Source organism: Myodes glareolus, chromosome 2 (assembly GCF_982192425.1).
Source record: "Myodes glareolus chromosome 2, mMyoGla1.1, whole genome shotgun sequence".
Classification (NCBI taxonomy): domain Eukaryota; kingdom Metazoa; phylum Chordata; class Mammalia; order Rodentia; family Cricetidae; genus Myodes; species Myodes glareolus.
In genome coordinates, this window is record NC_142027.1 from 81,040,525 (window position 1) to 81,057,722 (window position 17,198).

Here is a 17,198-nt window from a genome sequence, read left to right on the forward strand (position 1 = left end):
GCTGACAAGGTTAAATATCGCAATTGTGAACAAAATATTAGGTTTCATCATGTCATTTCAAACACAGTTTGTCTTTGCTGACCTGTCCTCTTCTCCCCAACTCCCCTGCTCTACCATGTACCCCTCCACTCTAGCAGTGTTTCTGCTGTTTTCAGTCACGTGCTTGATTCCCGTCTCTTGTTCCTCAGCACTTCCTTTTGCCATCCCAGCGTCCCCCTGCCAATTCTAGTTTCACTACCTGTACCACAGACACCCCCCACACTACATACGTACATGCACATGTGTACACATGCATATGGCATACACACACACGTTAGAAGCTTGTAACATGAGGGGCCGGCTTGTTGGGGTTACTGTCCCTCCCAGTACCCCAACAGCCAGCAAGCAACAAAGAAAATAACACAGAGTCTACATCAGGTTATAAACTGATTGGCTCATTAGGTCAGGCTTCTTGTTAATTCTTATAACTTGTATTAACCCATTATTCTCATCTATGTTAGCCATAATGGCTCCGTACCTTTCTCAGTTGGACATGTTACATGCTGCCTCTTTGGTGGTCTGAGCAGGAGTGGCAGAGGAACTTCCCTGCTTCCCAGAATTCTCCTGTTCTCATTGCTCCACCCCTACTTCCTGTCTGGCTTTCCCGCCTATACTGCCTGCCTGGCCAATCAGCATTTTATTAAAATATGATTGACAGAATACAATTCTCCCGCACCATTTCCCTCTTTTTTTTTTTAAACAAAGAAAAATACCCATAGTCCATTTGTTGGGAATGTGGGCGTAGTAGTTCAGGCTACTTCCTGCTGGTTGGGGGCACTGATGATCTTATGGGGACCTAAAGAAAATTTAGAGTTATAATCAAGTCCTGACTGGAGTATCCTGTGAGTCTTGATCATCTCAGGCAGTAGTCTTGAATCTGTTCTGGATGTAAAACAGACATCTGGGCCATCTATTCCTGTCAGAGATTTTTCAGGTGGCCTCCCTTGGTCAAAGGTGATTTTTCTTAACTCTGAATAAATCCAGAGCCTCTCGTTTTCTGTGGAAACAAAAGCAGAATCTCTTCTCCAAAGTAACATACCTTTTGCCTTCAATTTTGAAGCCAAGGTACTTTCAAAATACCTAGCTTGGGTTAGTTCAGCAGCATTTAAAAACAAAAGTCTTTTAGCAGCTGTTGCTCCCTCCTCAGCATTCAAACAATTCAAAGAGAGCATAATAACACACAGTATCAAGATTCTCTGTGTATTTTCCATCTTTATGCGGCTTTATTTCAACCTCTATTTCTTTTAATTTTACTGTTAACTTTTGGCTTTTTGAGACAGGTTCTCTGTATATATCTTTGTCCTGGAATAACTCTGTAGACCAGGCTGTCCTTGAACTCACAGAGATCTTTCTGTCTCTGCCTCCCCAGTACTGGGCTCAAAGGTGTTTGCTACCACACCTTGAACTCACAGAGATCTACATGTCTCTGCTTCCCCAGTGCTAGGATTAAAGGTGTGTGCTACCACACCTTGAACTCAGAGATCTGTCTGTCTCTGCCTCCCAGGCATTGGGATTAAAGGTGTGTGCTACCATACCTTGAAGTCACAGAGGTCAACTACCTCTGTCCCTTAAAGTCTCAGAGGTCAACGTACCTCTGCCTCCCATGCATTGGGATTAAAGGTGTGTACCACCACACCTAACTACTTCCTTTTTTTCTTTTTAATAACTTTAACCTTTAGCCTGCATATATTTTTAACACATTGTAAACTCTTTAGAGGTTTTCTTCATCTTTGAACCTCTCTTTACTGTATCTCTCTTTCTTTTTTGACTACATGAGTCTTTAAGGAGATCAATCCTCTCCTTTAAAGCCATGGCTTTGATGGCTAGATCCAGTCCATTCCTTAGCTTTCCAGCCTTGTGGCTGAGATACAGTCAGAGCTGTGTTCACTGCCACAACTCTATGGCGTTTCAAGGTCCTTGCTAGCAAGCAAGTTGCAGCATTCTGCTCACAGACCACACTTAGTCGAACTGCCTGCCTGAAAGAGTCATAGATTGTCCTGACAGGACAGCCCAGAAAGCCGGCATTTTAAAACAGCGCAGCTTTTTTCCTGCTACTGCTGAAAACCCGAAAAGCATGTGTTCAGCTTTTCATCAACACTATTTAAGTGCTTCACGGCAGGACCTCTTAAAAGAGCTGCAAGGTTTTGCAGCTAAAGCTGAGTCAGGAAGCCTCTCTTAGATGAGGGCACTTGCTTGCCTCTAGCAAGCAGAGCAGACCGAGAAATTGCTGCTACCAAGAAACCATGCATAATGCTGTTATTTTGTTCTAGAATTACTTCCCAAGCTGTCTCAGGCTTTATGTGGATACAGTTGTCCACACGTTGGCGTCATTTGTAACATGAGGGGCCGGCTTGTTGGGGTTACTGTCCCTCCCAGTACCCCAACAGCCAGCAAGTAACAAAGAAAATAACACAGAGTCTACATCAGGTTATAAACTGATTGGCTCATTAGGTCAGGCTTCTTGTTAATTCTTATAACTTGTATTAACCCATTATTCTCATCTATGTTAGCCATAATGGCTCCGTACCTTTCTCAGCTGGACATGTTACATGCTGCCTCTTCGGTGGTCTGAGCAGGAGTGGCAGAGGAACTTCCCTGCTTCCCAGAATTCTCCTGTTCTCATTGCTCCACCCCTACTTCCTGTCTGGCTTTCCCGCCTATACTGCCTGCCTGGCCAATCAGCATTTTATTAAAATATGATTGACAGAATACAATTCTCCCGCACCAGAAGCTAGTATCCACATGTAGGATACTAGCTGTCTTGCTGAGTCAGGGTTACTTTATTTAATATAACTTCAAAAGGCATTCATTTTTTTTCTAGAAATTTCATAATTTCAGTTTTCTTTATGGCTTAGTAAAATTCTGTTGTTTGTATGTGACCTGGATCAGCAGGTAATTCTTCAGTGAGAAGGAAGTTCCAGGGAATCAGAGACAAAGAAAATAGAAAGTATGTATATATCGTACGCCAAGCAAGCTGACTGAGAAGCATAGCTTCTTATATACTGTTTCCAGGGCAACATGGGGCTAAGTCAGCAGAAACCGTCATGTAATGGTACTAGGTCAGGGAGAAGCCAATCAAACAATGTAATACAAGGAGTACACCGGGTATCTCAAGAGCATCAGACCAAGCACTCAACGGCCTTGGGACTGATCACAGCCCCATAGGGAGGGAAGAGTTGTGTTCTCAGGATCTGAACCTATAGTTGCCCCAAGGTCAGCCTGGCCCCAGGTATCACAGACTCTGCTCAGTATATCCCTGTGTTCTTTATCTTTCTACCAGGACCCCAGGGAAAGTCTTGGTCATCAGTCCAGCTGGCAACAATGTGTACAACATTCTCATCGTCTGTCCTCTATTGGTGAACATTGAGGTGAAGCAGATTCTGGGTTTTAGCTATTGTCCATAGAGAAACATTAAGTATGGATGTACAAGTGTGTCTGTGGTGTGATGTAGAGGCCTCTGGGCATGTGCACACAAGTACTTTAGCTGGGCATGGTAATTCTATTCTCTTTTATTAAGAATTTTTAAATACAATCCTTTCTCATTACACATAATTATCCCCATTCCCACACCCTTCCCTCCTTCCACTTCCCCTACCTTCCCCTGACCCCACTCCTGCATTCACTCCTCAGAAAGGGTAAGGCTTCCCATAGGGATTCAACAAAGTCTGACACTTCACTTTGAGGTGTGACTAAGACCCTCAACTCTATATCTAGGCTAAGAAATGTATCCCTCCAAAAAGGATGTGTTCCTAGAGGCCAGTTCAAGCACTAGGGATAAATTCTGGTCCCACTGCCAGCGACCCTATAGACTGCCCAAACCTCACAACTGACCCTCGCATTCCATGGGCCTAATTTGGTTCTATGCAGGTTTGCCTGTAATCAGTCTAGAGTCAGTGAGCTCTAACGAGCTCAGGTCAGCTGTTTCTGTGAATATCACCATCATGGTGTTTACCCCTTTGCTCATATTATCCCACCTCCCTTTCTTGGTCTGGTCTCAGGTAGCTCAGCTCCATGCTTTAGATCTCTGTATCTGATTCTATCAGTTGATGGTTGAAGGTTCTACGAGCTAAAATTATACAATGGAAAAAAAAGCATCTTCAACAAATGGTGCTTGCATAACTGGATGTCAACATATATAAGAATGCAATAGATTCATATTTATCCCCATATACAAAACTTAAGTCCAAATGGATCAAAGACCTCAACATAAATCCAGCCACACTGAACCTCATTGAAGAGAAAGTGGGAAGTAGCCTTGAATGGGCACAGGAGACCGCTTGGTAAATATAACACCAGTAGAACAGACATTGAGCAACAATTAGTAAATGGGACCTCCTGAAACTGAGAAGCTTCTATAAGGCAAAGGACACAGTCATTAAGATGAAACAACAGCCTATTGAATAGGACAAGATTTTCACTAATCCTGCATTGGACAGAGGAATGAGCTCCAAAATACATTCCCAAATGCATAAAGAACTCAAGAAACCAGACACCAAACTACCAAATAATCAAAAAAAAAAAAAAAAAGAGGGGGGCACAGATCTAAACAGAGAATTCTCAAAAGAAAAATCTCAAATGGCTGAAAGACACTTAAGGAAATGTTCAACATCTTTAGCCATCAGGGAAATGCAAATCACAATGACTGAGATAAACATCTTACACCAGTCAGAATGTGCTGTGGAAGCTCCTTCTGCTCCTTCAGCCAATAGCCTTTAAGATACCAGACCACTTGGGCGTGGTCTCTTTTGCTTTAAAAAATATTTTAGATATTCACCCTATCTCTGAAGTATAACTAACAAAGATTTTCTCCCATTCTGTTTGTCTGCATGGTCTGCTGATATTTCCTTTGTTGCAGGGAACTTTTAAATTTAATGTAATCTCATTTGTCAATTCTTGAGGCTATTTTCTGTACTACTGGCACCCTGTTTAGATGATTCTGGCATATGTCTATATCTTAAAGTGTTCCCTTGTATTTTTCTGGAATTTTTAACAATTCAGATTTGAAATTGAGGTTTTATCAATTTGAATAGTTTTGTTTTGCTTTGTGTAAGAGATACATATCAAATTTCATTGTTCTATAGGTGCGTATCCAGTTCACTCAGCATCTTTTATTGAATAAACTGCCTGATTTTTTTCCTTCAGTGTATATTTTGACACATTTGTCAAATGCTGATCTTCATAGCTGTGTGGATTTACTTTTGGATCTTTTATTTTATTCTATTAGTCTACATACTTTTTTCATGTCTTGTACCATGTGGTCCTTGTCACAGTGCTTATGTAGTATAATTTGAGGTGAGGAATTATGTCTTCTTTGGTTTCTTTCTTCATTATTTTGATGTTTTCATTGTAATGCTTTTTACTTCTTTTTTATATTTTAGCAATAGTTTATTTATAAACAATAAAGCTTGATTTTTTTGTATAATTTTCAATGCAGTATAGAATAGTCTTATTTTGAAGTTTTCAAAAGCATTTAAAGTATTAAAATGATCCTTTTAGTTCTATGAAAACATGACTTGATTTGCTTTCACTGTTCTTTTAAACTACTTTGTTATAGCAGATTCTTCTCTTCAAATGAAATCACATACATAAGATAGTAAAAATTATCTTTTACTATGAATTTTTCCTCTTCTAATGAAATTATGCAGATATAGAAAACCAAAGCAGGATTGCTTTTGACTTCATGACTCTAAGAACAGCTACTTATTTCATCTTTATGTTACTTTTGTTCTTCTTGCGGATATTAAACATCATGAATCCGTACTTTCAAATTTTGCTCTCAGCAACATTCAGCCTTCCTCTCCATGCAACAACTTGGCACCCAATGTGATGGACTAAATCCACTTAAAAATCTGAGAGAGCTTAATTCTAGACACACAGAAAAAACAGAGTTTTTGCTGTTTGCTGGGGCATGCCGCAGAGAGATTTTCCTGTCTCCGCAATAGAAACAGGAATAAAAAGCCACACCATTTTAAAATTAGGCTTCCTGGGCCCTGCTGTGGGTGCAAACTCCGGCTATAGAGCATTTGTGAGCCTGGGTGTTTGTGTGCCCACTCGGGGCTGGGAGTAAAGTAGCTGAGACCATGTCCATGGCTCAGCCCTCTCTGCCTGGGTAGGCAGTGGGATCAGGTCTACTAGAAAGTGGAGGTTTTGAAATATCAGTTTCTGGGCTGTGCCGCCAGCGCGACCTCTGACTCTTTTAGGAGATGGAGCATTTGGATGGGGTTTGTGAGCAGATTGCTGCAGCTTTCTTGATGGCAATGTGGACCAGCTTTGTGCCTGGAAGTTGGACTGTGTGCTTGACTCTCAGAGGCGTGAGAGGCTCTGCCATGCTGGGCTGGGTGGGGCAAGTCCGCAGTACCTATATTTTACCTGAGATTGTTGCAGCTTAGATTCTTAAGCCCTTAGCATTTTAAAAGCACAAAGTGAAAGTGTTCCTGGACAGTAAAGAATTACAGATTTACAATAGGACAGATTTAGACATAAATGACCTCTAAATGGGTCACAGTGTTGGATATATGTATGTAGGCTTGGGAGAGAAAAGGTAAAGAGTATAGAGAGTCATACAATAAAGTTAATGCTTTAAAAAAAGGATGAAGTCTTTAAAAAGACAGGTCATACAAATTTTGATAGATTAAAAGGAATAAATACAAATAAGCCATGTAAAAATGGAAAATTCATAGAGTCTGGATTCTGTATATTACTGTGCTTTCTTTGAAATTTTTTACTGTGAAGAAGCTAAGTACAGAGACACATTTCATTGTATGGACTGCTAAGCTAAACCAGCATGCATATTATAAAGATATCTTGACTTCAGAATTTGGGTCTAAGGATATGGTGCTTTGGAAAAGGGGTTCTTCTTTCATTTTCACAGAAGATGAGAACCTGTGGATTGCTTCTACACCAATATGGTTTCATGGAACAAGACCCTCTGAAAGGTTGCTGTGAAAACCCCCACAAAGAAAATGTTTCACCCAACTGGGTGAACCTAGCATACAGGATACACCATGAAGGACCTGATTAACAGCACCCCCATACAGCACAAAGCAGTTTGGAGACAAAAAACTATGCCCACATTCCCAAATATTGTTTATAAATGTTCTTTTACAGTTAATGAGGGATATGATATATGAATAATTTACATTGGTATAAATCTTGATTTATTGATAAAATTTAAGGTCAATTTTGTTTCATATATATATATGTATGTATTTCTGGTCTTGATTAAGGTATTGCTATTGTGCAGCTCATTTAAAAATGTAATGTATAATTAAGAAATATAGGTTAATAGATAATCATCTATAATAGTCAAGTTTGTAGTCATGTTAGTTAGATTTCCAAGATGTGCACAGATATATTTCAGATGGATAGGTATTCTTCATATCTTTCAAAGACTACAGAATATGGCATTTAAAATGTTTTAATAACTTAGGAATTTTTATGACAATGAGATGCTCCTGGATGCACCAGCTACTTCAAGAGGAAAATGGGCATCGAAGAGGCCCTTTATGGAGTTTGCTAGCCATTTGGGCAAGAAACTGCTCTTGACTGGACTGCTTCACTGGACATACAGTACCCACAGAGAGATGACTGCTGAACTTGCTTAAAGGTGAAATGATCCTTTGGGGTCCCTGCTTCATGAAAGAGTCTGTGAGACATTCTGCAGGACACAGAAGAAAGTGACTGAACTGTCTTTGAAATTTCCTGTTTTATGGAAAAATCTGCTAGATACTATGGGCTGAAGCCCCAAAATGGATACCCCAATGGTACAGAAAAATTTTGGGTGACTGTCCAGGCAGTGAGATGTCTCTTCATTTCTAGAGTTTTGGAAGTTGCTTACAATGTACTTCCTGTTTACTTAGGTAATATTATATCCTTCTGGAGACTTTGATGGAATTGAAGAATTATAGTTATAGTTATAGTTCTCCTTAGTTACGATAAAAGATAAAGTAGATATAAGTATTATAACTGTACTTCTTATTTGATACCTTTTTTGTTATATGTAACCTTACTATGTTAAAGGTAAAACCTTCCTTTTGTTTAAACAGAAAAGGGGAAATGGTGTAGGAGATTCTTCTGTTCATGTGTTGCTTTCATTGGTTAATGAATGAAGAAACTGCTTTGGGCCTGATAGGGCAGAACTTAGGTAGGCAGAGAAGACAGAACTGGATGCTGGGAAGAAGAGCAGAGTGAGAGAGGTCATGGGACTGCCAGGTCAGGCATGCTGAATCTTTCCTGGTAAGCCACAACTTTGTGGTGAAATACAGATTAATAGAAATGGGTTAAATTAAAATGTAAGAATTAGCCAATAAGAAACTAGAGCTAATGGGCCAGCAGTGTTTTAATTAACACAGTTTCTGTGTGATTATTTCGGGTGTAAGCTAGCCAGGCAGTTGGGATGACAAGCAACCTGCTCCTCCTGTTACAATTACTTGATTTGCTTTCACTGTTCTTTTAAAACTACTTTGTTATAGCAGGCTCTTCTTTTCAAATGAAATCACATACATAAGACAGTAAAAATTACTTTTTAGTAGGAATTTTTCCTCTTCTAATGAAATTATGCAGATATAGAAAACCAAAGCAGGATTGCTTTTGACTCCAAGACTCTAAGAACAGCTACTTATTTCATCTTTATGTTACTTTTGTTCTTCCTGGGGATATTAAGCATCATGAGTGGTAGTCTGTACTTTCAAATTTTGCTCTCAGCAACATTCAGGAGGGCACAGACCAGATCTACCTAGGCAAGTATCTAAGGGCAGTAGGCAAGTAGAACTTTGGCCAGGAAAAATTCATTAATGCTCAAAGCTTGGTGAGATGTTCTGTGACAACTTGGGAGATAATACTGAGAGCAATGTAGAATAGAGACTTGGCTTATAAAGTTTCAGGAGGAAGCAAAGAATCTATCAGGGCTCTTTAAGTGATATTTTGAATTAAGAATCTGTGGTTTCTGGTCAGTTGGAACTGAAGAATGAGCTATGATTAACAAGAGATCAACACCATTGAAGTGAAACCTTTGCTTTCATCATTGGGACAAGTGAAGCTGGTTAGCTGTAGCTGAAAATCGACTGTGATTAACAAGAGACCAGCATTATTGGGCCAAAATTTTCTGTGAAATATTTCCTCAGAGTCAGCACATAGAAATTGTGGTTCATAGGGGGCAAGGCTGCCCCTTATGCTGGGAACAGAACCTTGTTCATGTGTAAGTGTCTCCCATGTGGTACTCCTTCTGGCAGTATGGGAAGCTACAGGATGGATTTATAGAGAGAAACTGAAGTTTGCAGCCATGTGACAGGGTTAGGGTCCATTAAGTGGGACCAGTAGAGCCAACTAATGAATGTGCAACCTCAGTTGTAGTGGAGACCCCAGAATATTGAAGCTGCCAGGACTGTGGGGTGACTACCAAGGACAGTGGTAGGCTATCCTGAGCCTATGAAACAAGTTGTGTGTTCTATGAATAGCAGAGCTGGAGAATTGGAACTTTCCAAGTCTTTTGAAGCCTGGAAGATCATAAGAAAGATACAGATCTCAGAAACTAAGTTATTAACACTATTAGAATTTAGATTTCTTTGCTTTGCTTTTAAAAAACTGTACCTTAGTTCTTCTTTCTTAAAGTAAGAAAATATTTAATGTACTTTTTATTTTTGAAGGAGCCCACAGTTGAGAGATTTGGACTTTTAAAGAGACTTTGGAATTTTATAGAGAACTTAGACTTCTTTTTTTGAAGATAGTTTTATAATTATATTTATGTACAGAAAACTTATCAGTGAACATTTAACCCAGTTCAGTGGGGAGTTCTTTGCCATTTGCCTTTTCCAACTTGGCAATATGAGTCACAGATTTAGGAAACAGGATGTTGACTCCCCAGTGATGGCAGAACTCATTGTATCTGTATTAGGTCCTAATATTTCGACCAGCTTAGCCAGGGCACCCTTGGCATCCTAGTTAACCTGTGTGAAGACCACAGTAGTGCATGTCTTGCTATGAACCACCCCAGCCTGGCCTTTCCCCTGATGACACAGTCAGACAGGAGAACCACCAGCTCAGTGGGGTCTATGTCATAGCCAGTCACCACCAGATGAGCCTTCTTGTTCTCCACCAATATCGTGACTGTACTGACTCCCGCTCTAAGGACATGTGGTAGTTGGGAAGGCCCCTTGACCTGCAGCTTTTTCCACAGCACAGGCCTTTGCTTCTCTTGCATTATCTCTGACCTATACTTGTGGGTAGTTGTAAGCAGCTGAATAGTTCTTTTTCCGTCCAGTCCTGTGTGAACTGGTTAACAGTTGGAGTCACTTTAGCTGCTTATAGAGGATGGCCTTTTGCTGCTGCAACTTAATGTAGTGGGGCTATTTGACGAAGTGTGTGAAATTTCTTGTGGGCTGAATGTCCTACCCAGTGCTGGAGTTTCTAGGCATTTTCTCAGGGGACTCACCACCTTTTTGGCATCCCATTTCTTTATGAATGGAGCCACCTTCTTCCTCTTGGTCTTCCTTCCTTTGGGTATCTTGTTCAACTGAAGGTGAGCGCGAGAACTTAGAATAAGGATTTTTTTTTTTTTTACTTTACACAATCTAAAGCCATCTTTAGGCAAGGAAATGCCTCTATCAGATTTGCCCGCAGGCAAGTAGTTTGAGCATTTTCTTGATTGTCAATCAATGTGGGAGGGTTCAGCCCACTGTGGGCAGTGTCGCCCTGGATAGGTAGTCTGGGGGCATAGACGAAAGCAACTGCGCAAGCTGTGATGAGAAATGTAGTAGGTATCATCCCCTATGACTCCTGCTTCCGTTTCTGACTCCAGGCTCCTTCCTTGAATTTCCGCCCTGACTTCTCTTTGTGATGAAGTAAAACTTTTCCTTCCCAAGTTGCTTTTGGTCGTGGTGTTTATCACAGCCATAGAGAGCAAACTAAGACAGATGTAAAGTTTTCTAGTGTTCCATGCACCAGTGAAAAGACAGTGTACCCTCTGTTGTACTGAATATTCTATGGATTAGTTGTTAAGCTCTGTTGATGTATGAAATAATTTCTCAGGTTCTGATCTGGGAAACATCTCAATTGAGCCTCCCTTTTCTTTTTTTTTGATTTTTAATTTGGAGGCTTTATCTATCTATCTATCTATCTATCTATCTATTTATTTATTTATTTCGGGTTTTGGAAACAGGACGTTTCTGTGTATCCCTGACTGTCATTACCATGCCTGGCATTGTCTTAGATGCACAGGTATCAGTGTTTAAGTAGTGAATGAAGCAGGAGTGGGAAGGTGGAACAGGTAAAATATGAGTGAGAAGGAAAGTATAGGGGTCGAAGACATGAGGGGTAGTAGGGAGCCTACTTTAAGTGCAGAAATGTGGACGGAGAAAAGTAAAGTCATGAAGCCTTCCGGCGAGAGAGAACACAAAGTGCAATAGCTAATGACTAAAAAACAAAATTGCAATTAGCAATAAAATATCAAATTTAGGAAAACAATAAAAAGTCAGGCACATTTATAAAGACAGAAATATGAATTTCATGTCTTATGCTCTTCGTGTATTTTTCCCCCTTGGAATGATTTTCCCTCTCCCCTAAGACTGCCATTTTTATCAGTCTCCATAGGTTCTTGGTGGGGGGAACTGCTACTATTTCAGACAAGTGAAGTCAGAGTACCTTTTAAGATGAGTGTTTCTGTGAGCCAGTGCCACACCCCAGTGAGGTACAGTTGTTCCTAATGAATCAGGATTAGAACTGTCCATGGCTTTCTGTAATCGGTATTCTGAAAGGATGTGTCTGACCCTCCCACCTGGTATCATAAGCTAGCACAGTGCTGGATCCACAGCCCAGCACCCCATCACAGTTCAGCTTGGCAATGGCGGGGAAGAGAAGTCATTCTGTCTGACTTGCAGTCCAGGCTCCTTTAGACACCTTCATGCTTTGCTGCTCCCGTCTGCTCTCCATGGTCCAGTGCTGCTCATGTGTGCAGCTCACTGGCCGAAACGTTAGTTCTGACTCATCGGGTGGCTGTGGCCCCTGGGGTGGCATATGGCAGTGACAACAGTTCGTTTGCAGCGCTCTCCCACAGGCGGTTCATTAGCAGAGACCTTTAAGGGGAATGTGCAGGGTGTGTGTGGTAGCTGCTGCCTGGACCACTGACGCAGCAGCAGTGGGCCCTTCTTGTAGAAGTGACCACAGGAATGCCGGCCATCAAGCTTGGCAGTAAATTATCAACTGCTTTGTTTTCACACGGCACACACGCTGCACATACACAATATCCTTTTCTAGATGGCATCTGAGGGTACCGGGCTGTCAGTTAGCAGACGCCCTGCAGGCTGGGGAGGGCAGCTCGTCAGACACTGGTGCGGCGGAGAGTTTCCAGTGTGTCTGATAAATTGTTTAAATTTCTTACTACACTAAATTCAAACTAGCTGTAAAACGGTAGTCGTGATGTTGATGGTTAATAGAAACGATGTACGATCATTGAGTACCACACATTGCTGTCACTTCTATCCTTAGCTTTGTGGTGCAGGGGTGGGAAACCACTTTTCCTCCACCCACGTACTATCAGCCTCTGCTTTGTTTGTGGTGCTCGCAGTAGAGTCCAGAGCTCTCCCGACGCTCAGCGAGCATTCAGCCATCGACAAACACCCCAGCCGTTTAGGCTGTTACTCAAAGGCTTCGGTGGGAGACTGCAGGGCTAGCTGAGAAAGTAATGATTTGCTTGTCCCCGTGAATTTTCATTTCCTTCTGCTTGGTTTCTTGTTTCATCCACTGATGTTGTTACTTCCCTCTGGAAGAGAAAGTTCATCCCAGAAGCAGCTCGGTTCTGTTTGCAGTTTTACCAGTTTTAAAGCCAACTCTACTGCATCTCCAAAAAGGCAGCGGTAGAGTCAGCTGGGACCTGTGTCTCAGAACTCTGCCTTCCAGGCCCGTGGGCCATTCCTCCAAGCTTCTCATTATTTCCACTTATCCCTTTTGTCTTCTTCCTGAAGTTGTTGTCTCTGTGATGGCTTAGAATTTTTTTCTTTTCAATTAGTAAGCTGGCAGTTCTGGGCCACCTCACCATTCTCTCATGTTAAATTCTTGTTCTTAAAAATACGTGAGTTCCACCTTTTAATTGGATGCTCACTGATACAAATATTACCCAATTCATTCAACTAGCAATAATTCTAAGCAACGAACAATAATCTAATAAGCACTTTTTATCTACTTATGTACTTTTAAGTCATATGTTTACCAACATATGATTTGTAGACAGGAAGTTGAGGGGTGAATTTAAGCGACTTGTTGCATTTGTACGGTTACATGGTGACAGAACTTGCCATTTGGACCGAGGAAAGCTATTTATGCATTAGGTATTCTTAATCTTTGGGTTCAGCAAGAATGCCTGACTCTGTGAGACTGAGATGTAATTAAGACAAAGATAAAAATAACTTAAAAGGCTTGGAATTGTAATGTGATTGGGAGATATTGGCCAAGCTGCCTCCCCTGATGAATGCTGGAAGAGCTGAGGCAGAAAACCAGCAGCTTGCACGACAAGGATCATTGTTATCATCACAACTTCTCTGAAAAAGAGTTATGAGCTTACAGATCAGCAGGGAAGTCTGCTTCACAGGCAGCACACTCAAGCCTATATAAAGCACAAAATATTTCATGCTTTGGGATACAGGAACATTCCCTAGAAGTTGTGGAAGGCCTCAGGCATTCCCATGGTCCTTCCCACATTTGTTGGCATTACAAATACCCTTTTTTTTTTAAAAAAAATTGAAAATATATTTTTTCATAAAATATATTCTGATTGTGGTTTTTCTTCCCTCAACTCCTACGAGATCTTCCTGACCTTCCCACGCACCCACATCCGTATCCCTTCTTGCTTTCTCTCATTAAAAGCAAACAGGTATCTAAAAAAGAAATAAAATTAGATGTAATAAAAGCAAAAACAATCTAAATAGGAAACAAATACACAAAAAGAGTCAAAGGAAAATCACAAGAAGCACATACAGATGTAGAAAAGACACATTTGCACACCTAGAAACCCCATAAAAAACAAACCCAGAAACTACAATATATAAGCAGAAGACCTGTAAAGGGAAAAATGCCCAGACTAAACATGAGAAAAAGCCTCCAAAACTACCACTGAGTTCACTTTGTGTTGCCATCTTCTGCTGGGCTTGAGGCCTGCTCTTATGTCTTGCTCTTATCACTGGTATACCCAGTGAGACTCCGTTAGAGAAAACTAACTTTTCATTTGGGAGATAACTTTAGGTTAGGGGTGGGGGCTTGTGTCCACTTCCCCTCTCGGTGCTGGGACCCATCAGGCTCACACCATGCTGCCACAGTCTCTGTCAGTGTATATGTGCATCGGTCCTGTTGTGCCTGAAAGACACTGCTGCCTGAGAATCGTTCATCCACTCTGACTCTTACACTGTTTCTGCCTCCTCTTCCACACAGCTTCCCGTGCTGTGAGGGGAACATCCCAGTTAGGACTGAGTGTCAGGACCACACATTATCCAGGTGTGAGTTTCTACATTTGTTTCCATGTCCTGGAAGAGGCAGCCCTGAGTAGTTTTACCTCAGCTTTCACAAGCTAAAGTCACCTGAGAGGAGGGAACCTCAATTTAGGAAATTGAGGAATTTAGGAGCTCAATTATGAGCTCCATAAAATCGGGCTGTAGGAAAGCCTCTGAAGCATTATCTTAATTAGTTGTTGATTGGGGGAGAGTCCAGTCCTTTGTGGGTGGTGTCATCCCTGGACTGGTGGTCCTGGAATCTATGAGAAAGCAGGCTGAGCAAGTCAGGGGAGCAAGTCAGTAAGCAGCTCCCCTCCGTAGTCTCTGCATCAGCTCCTGCCTCCAGGTTCCTGTTGAAGGTTATACTAACAAGTGATAAAAGTGAGTTGCAAACTCGGGTATTCTGTTTCCAAGTGCTTCCCTGACCCATTATACTTTCTTACATCTCCTAGGAACTGACGTGTGGGAGAGCTTCTGAATACATGCACGGGATTAGAATGGCCCTCAGAAAGATTGCTGTTTCCTTCTGTGACCCAACTTCGCCCAGAATATCTTCCATGACGGTCTCCTCGCAGGTCGAGCCAGTAGCACTCTGGAAACTCTGGTGCAGCTCTGGTGCCCACCAGCTGAGTTTCTGTTGTTCTAGAAAACAACCGAATTAAAGAACAGTATGAAGTGTTAAAAGCGAATCATTAAAGATTGTGTCTAAAACAGTCCCCAGATTTTTGTACTTTGTCCCCCCTGCAGCTGTCTGAACATTCCGCATGCAGTGTTTCTCTCCAGTTGGTCTTATGAGGTTGGAGGCTTCCTTTAGTGCAAGGCTTGGGGGAAATATTGACTCACTCTTGTGTCTCGTGTCTGCACTGCAAAAAGCACGACCTTGACATTTTGTAAATATCAATTAAGTTTAAATTCCGGAAAAAGACCGATTTGAAAATTTCCTCTGTTAGTGTCCCATTGGGCATGGCATTAACCCAGAAAAGATCCCAAAGATGAAGGAAAGGGAGCAGTGAGATGAAAAGGTTGCATTGACCAATTTAGACACAGAAATGACTTTCTGTAATGAGCTCTCTGTGGGTTATTAAGTGAGATGTTGTTATAGAATGTCCTTGGCACCTGGCAGAGTAATACTCAATGAACAGCAACCTCTGTTAAATAAAGAAATTTCCAAATCCTATGCAAAAAGAAGCAGAGATAGAAATTCCCTCCAGATACACTGAAAAGCATTTTTGGTACTGGCTGATTGACATGTAAATCACTTTTAATGTTCTTAAAATAATTTACTTTAACAGAAAGTCACACAGACCAGAAAAACCAAGCATTAAAAACTTTGAGAAAATCATCCAAGGCCACAAGCTGGTAAATGCAATAATTAGGAGTCAAATTCACGTTTATGTGACTCTAGAGTTTGAACCCTTCCTGATAGTCTGTGCTTTTCTGTTTCCACAGAAGACCCCTAAAGGAAGAGATGGATCTCAAACTCCCATGCTACATAAGATTCTTACCTCAGATACAAACACTCAAAAAATCTCAGTTATCCTTCTATAAAGATGATGGCTAAATTTTCTAATCCCAGTTAGAATCACAAAATACACCTTCACTTCCCTACACTGAAGGAACAATTTGTAAAATGTCCATTGAGTGTTTAATGTTTAAATCTCGCCACCCTGAGCTGCTATTGGACCTGGAGAGACCTCTGTGCTGATGAACAAGACTGACCAGTGAGTACAGTTCAGTAGTATTTCCTCATTTTGCTTATGCACGTCCACAGTGCTGAGCAGTGCTATTGACACAAACTGGAGATATCTAAAAGACCTCCACTGAATTTGGAATGTGTTAACTGTTTCTTCATGTGTTTAAAGAACACAATTGGAATGATTGAATCACATTTACTATATCAGCAAGGTAATAGAAAAACTTCAGTTAATTCAAATTCTGAGATCTCTCAAATATATCGTAGCCCCACAGATGCAGATGACATGGAGAAATAGAAAGGCAGATCTTATTTATCTAACATTTCCCTCATTTTTCTTATCTCTTATCTAGAGTTGTGTTGACATTCTGTAGCTTGAGGTTCAATGGACTTGTTCATCTCTCTTTCCCCTGGCTGATGTATTTTAAGGGTGAAAGGCCACCTGTCTGTTTCACAATGAGACTGGGTGGAAGTCCCCAACCCCTAGCTTCCAACTCCCTCCTGTGCCCTGCTCTTACCTTCAGATGATGGTACACCCAGAGTTGACCATTTCTGGGGCCTTTGTACTCAGTTGGACCTTTCGGTAAGATTGACTTATTGGGGAAGGCAGTGACAGTGGCATAGGCAGTAGTGACACTATATGAGCAGTTTTCGGAGCCTTCATCTCTGTTGGCCAGTTTTATGCTGCTGATCAAAATACTGAAGTACTTTGGGTAAACTGTGAAGAAACAATAATTTTTTGGTTTGTAGTACTAGAGGTTCAAGAGGATAATGTTGGCATCTGCCTGGCGCTCATCAAGGCCACATGGCAGGTGACATCACTCTGGGGGGGGTGGAGTACAAGCAAGAGTGGTGAGTAGTACATATGGGAGGGATGAGGGACAGTGCCAGACTCACGCAGGACAACTTGTGGGGCATTCTGAGAGTCAGGCCACATTCCTGCAAGAAAAATGTCAATCTTCCACAAAGCTTTAATCTCCACACACTAGGAC

General features: G+C 41.3%; 1 long non-coding RNA gene across 2 annotated transcripts in view; it reads left to right on the forward strand.

Moving 5' to 3' along the window:
* The window catches only part of LOC125407543 (uncharacterized), a 58,971-nt gene extending 43,745 nt beyond the window's left edge, over window positions 1-15,226 (forward strand). For both annotated transcript variants that reach the window (XR_015000525.2, XR_007234249.3), the window contains exon 3: window positions 14,966-15,226. This is a non-coding gene — a long non-coding RNA (uncharacterized LOC125407543). The remainder of the gene's footprint in view (window positions 1-14,965) is intronic.
* The last annotated feature ends 1,972 nt before the right edge of the window (window positions 15,227-17,198 follow it).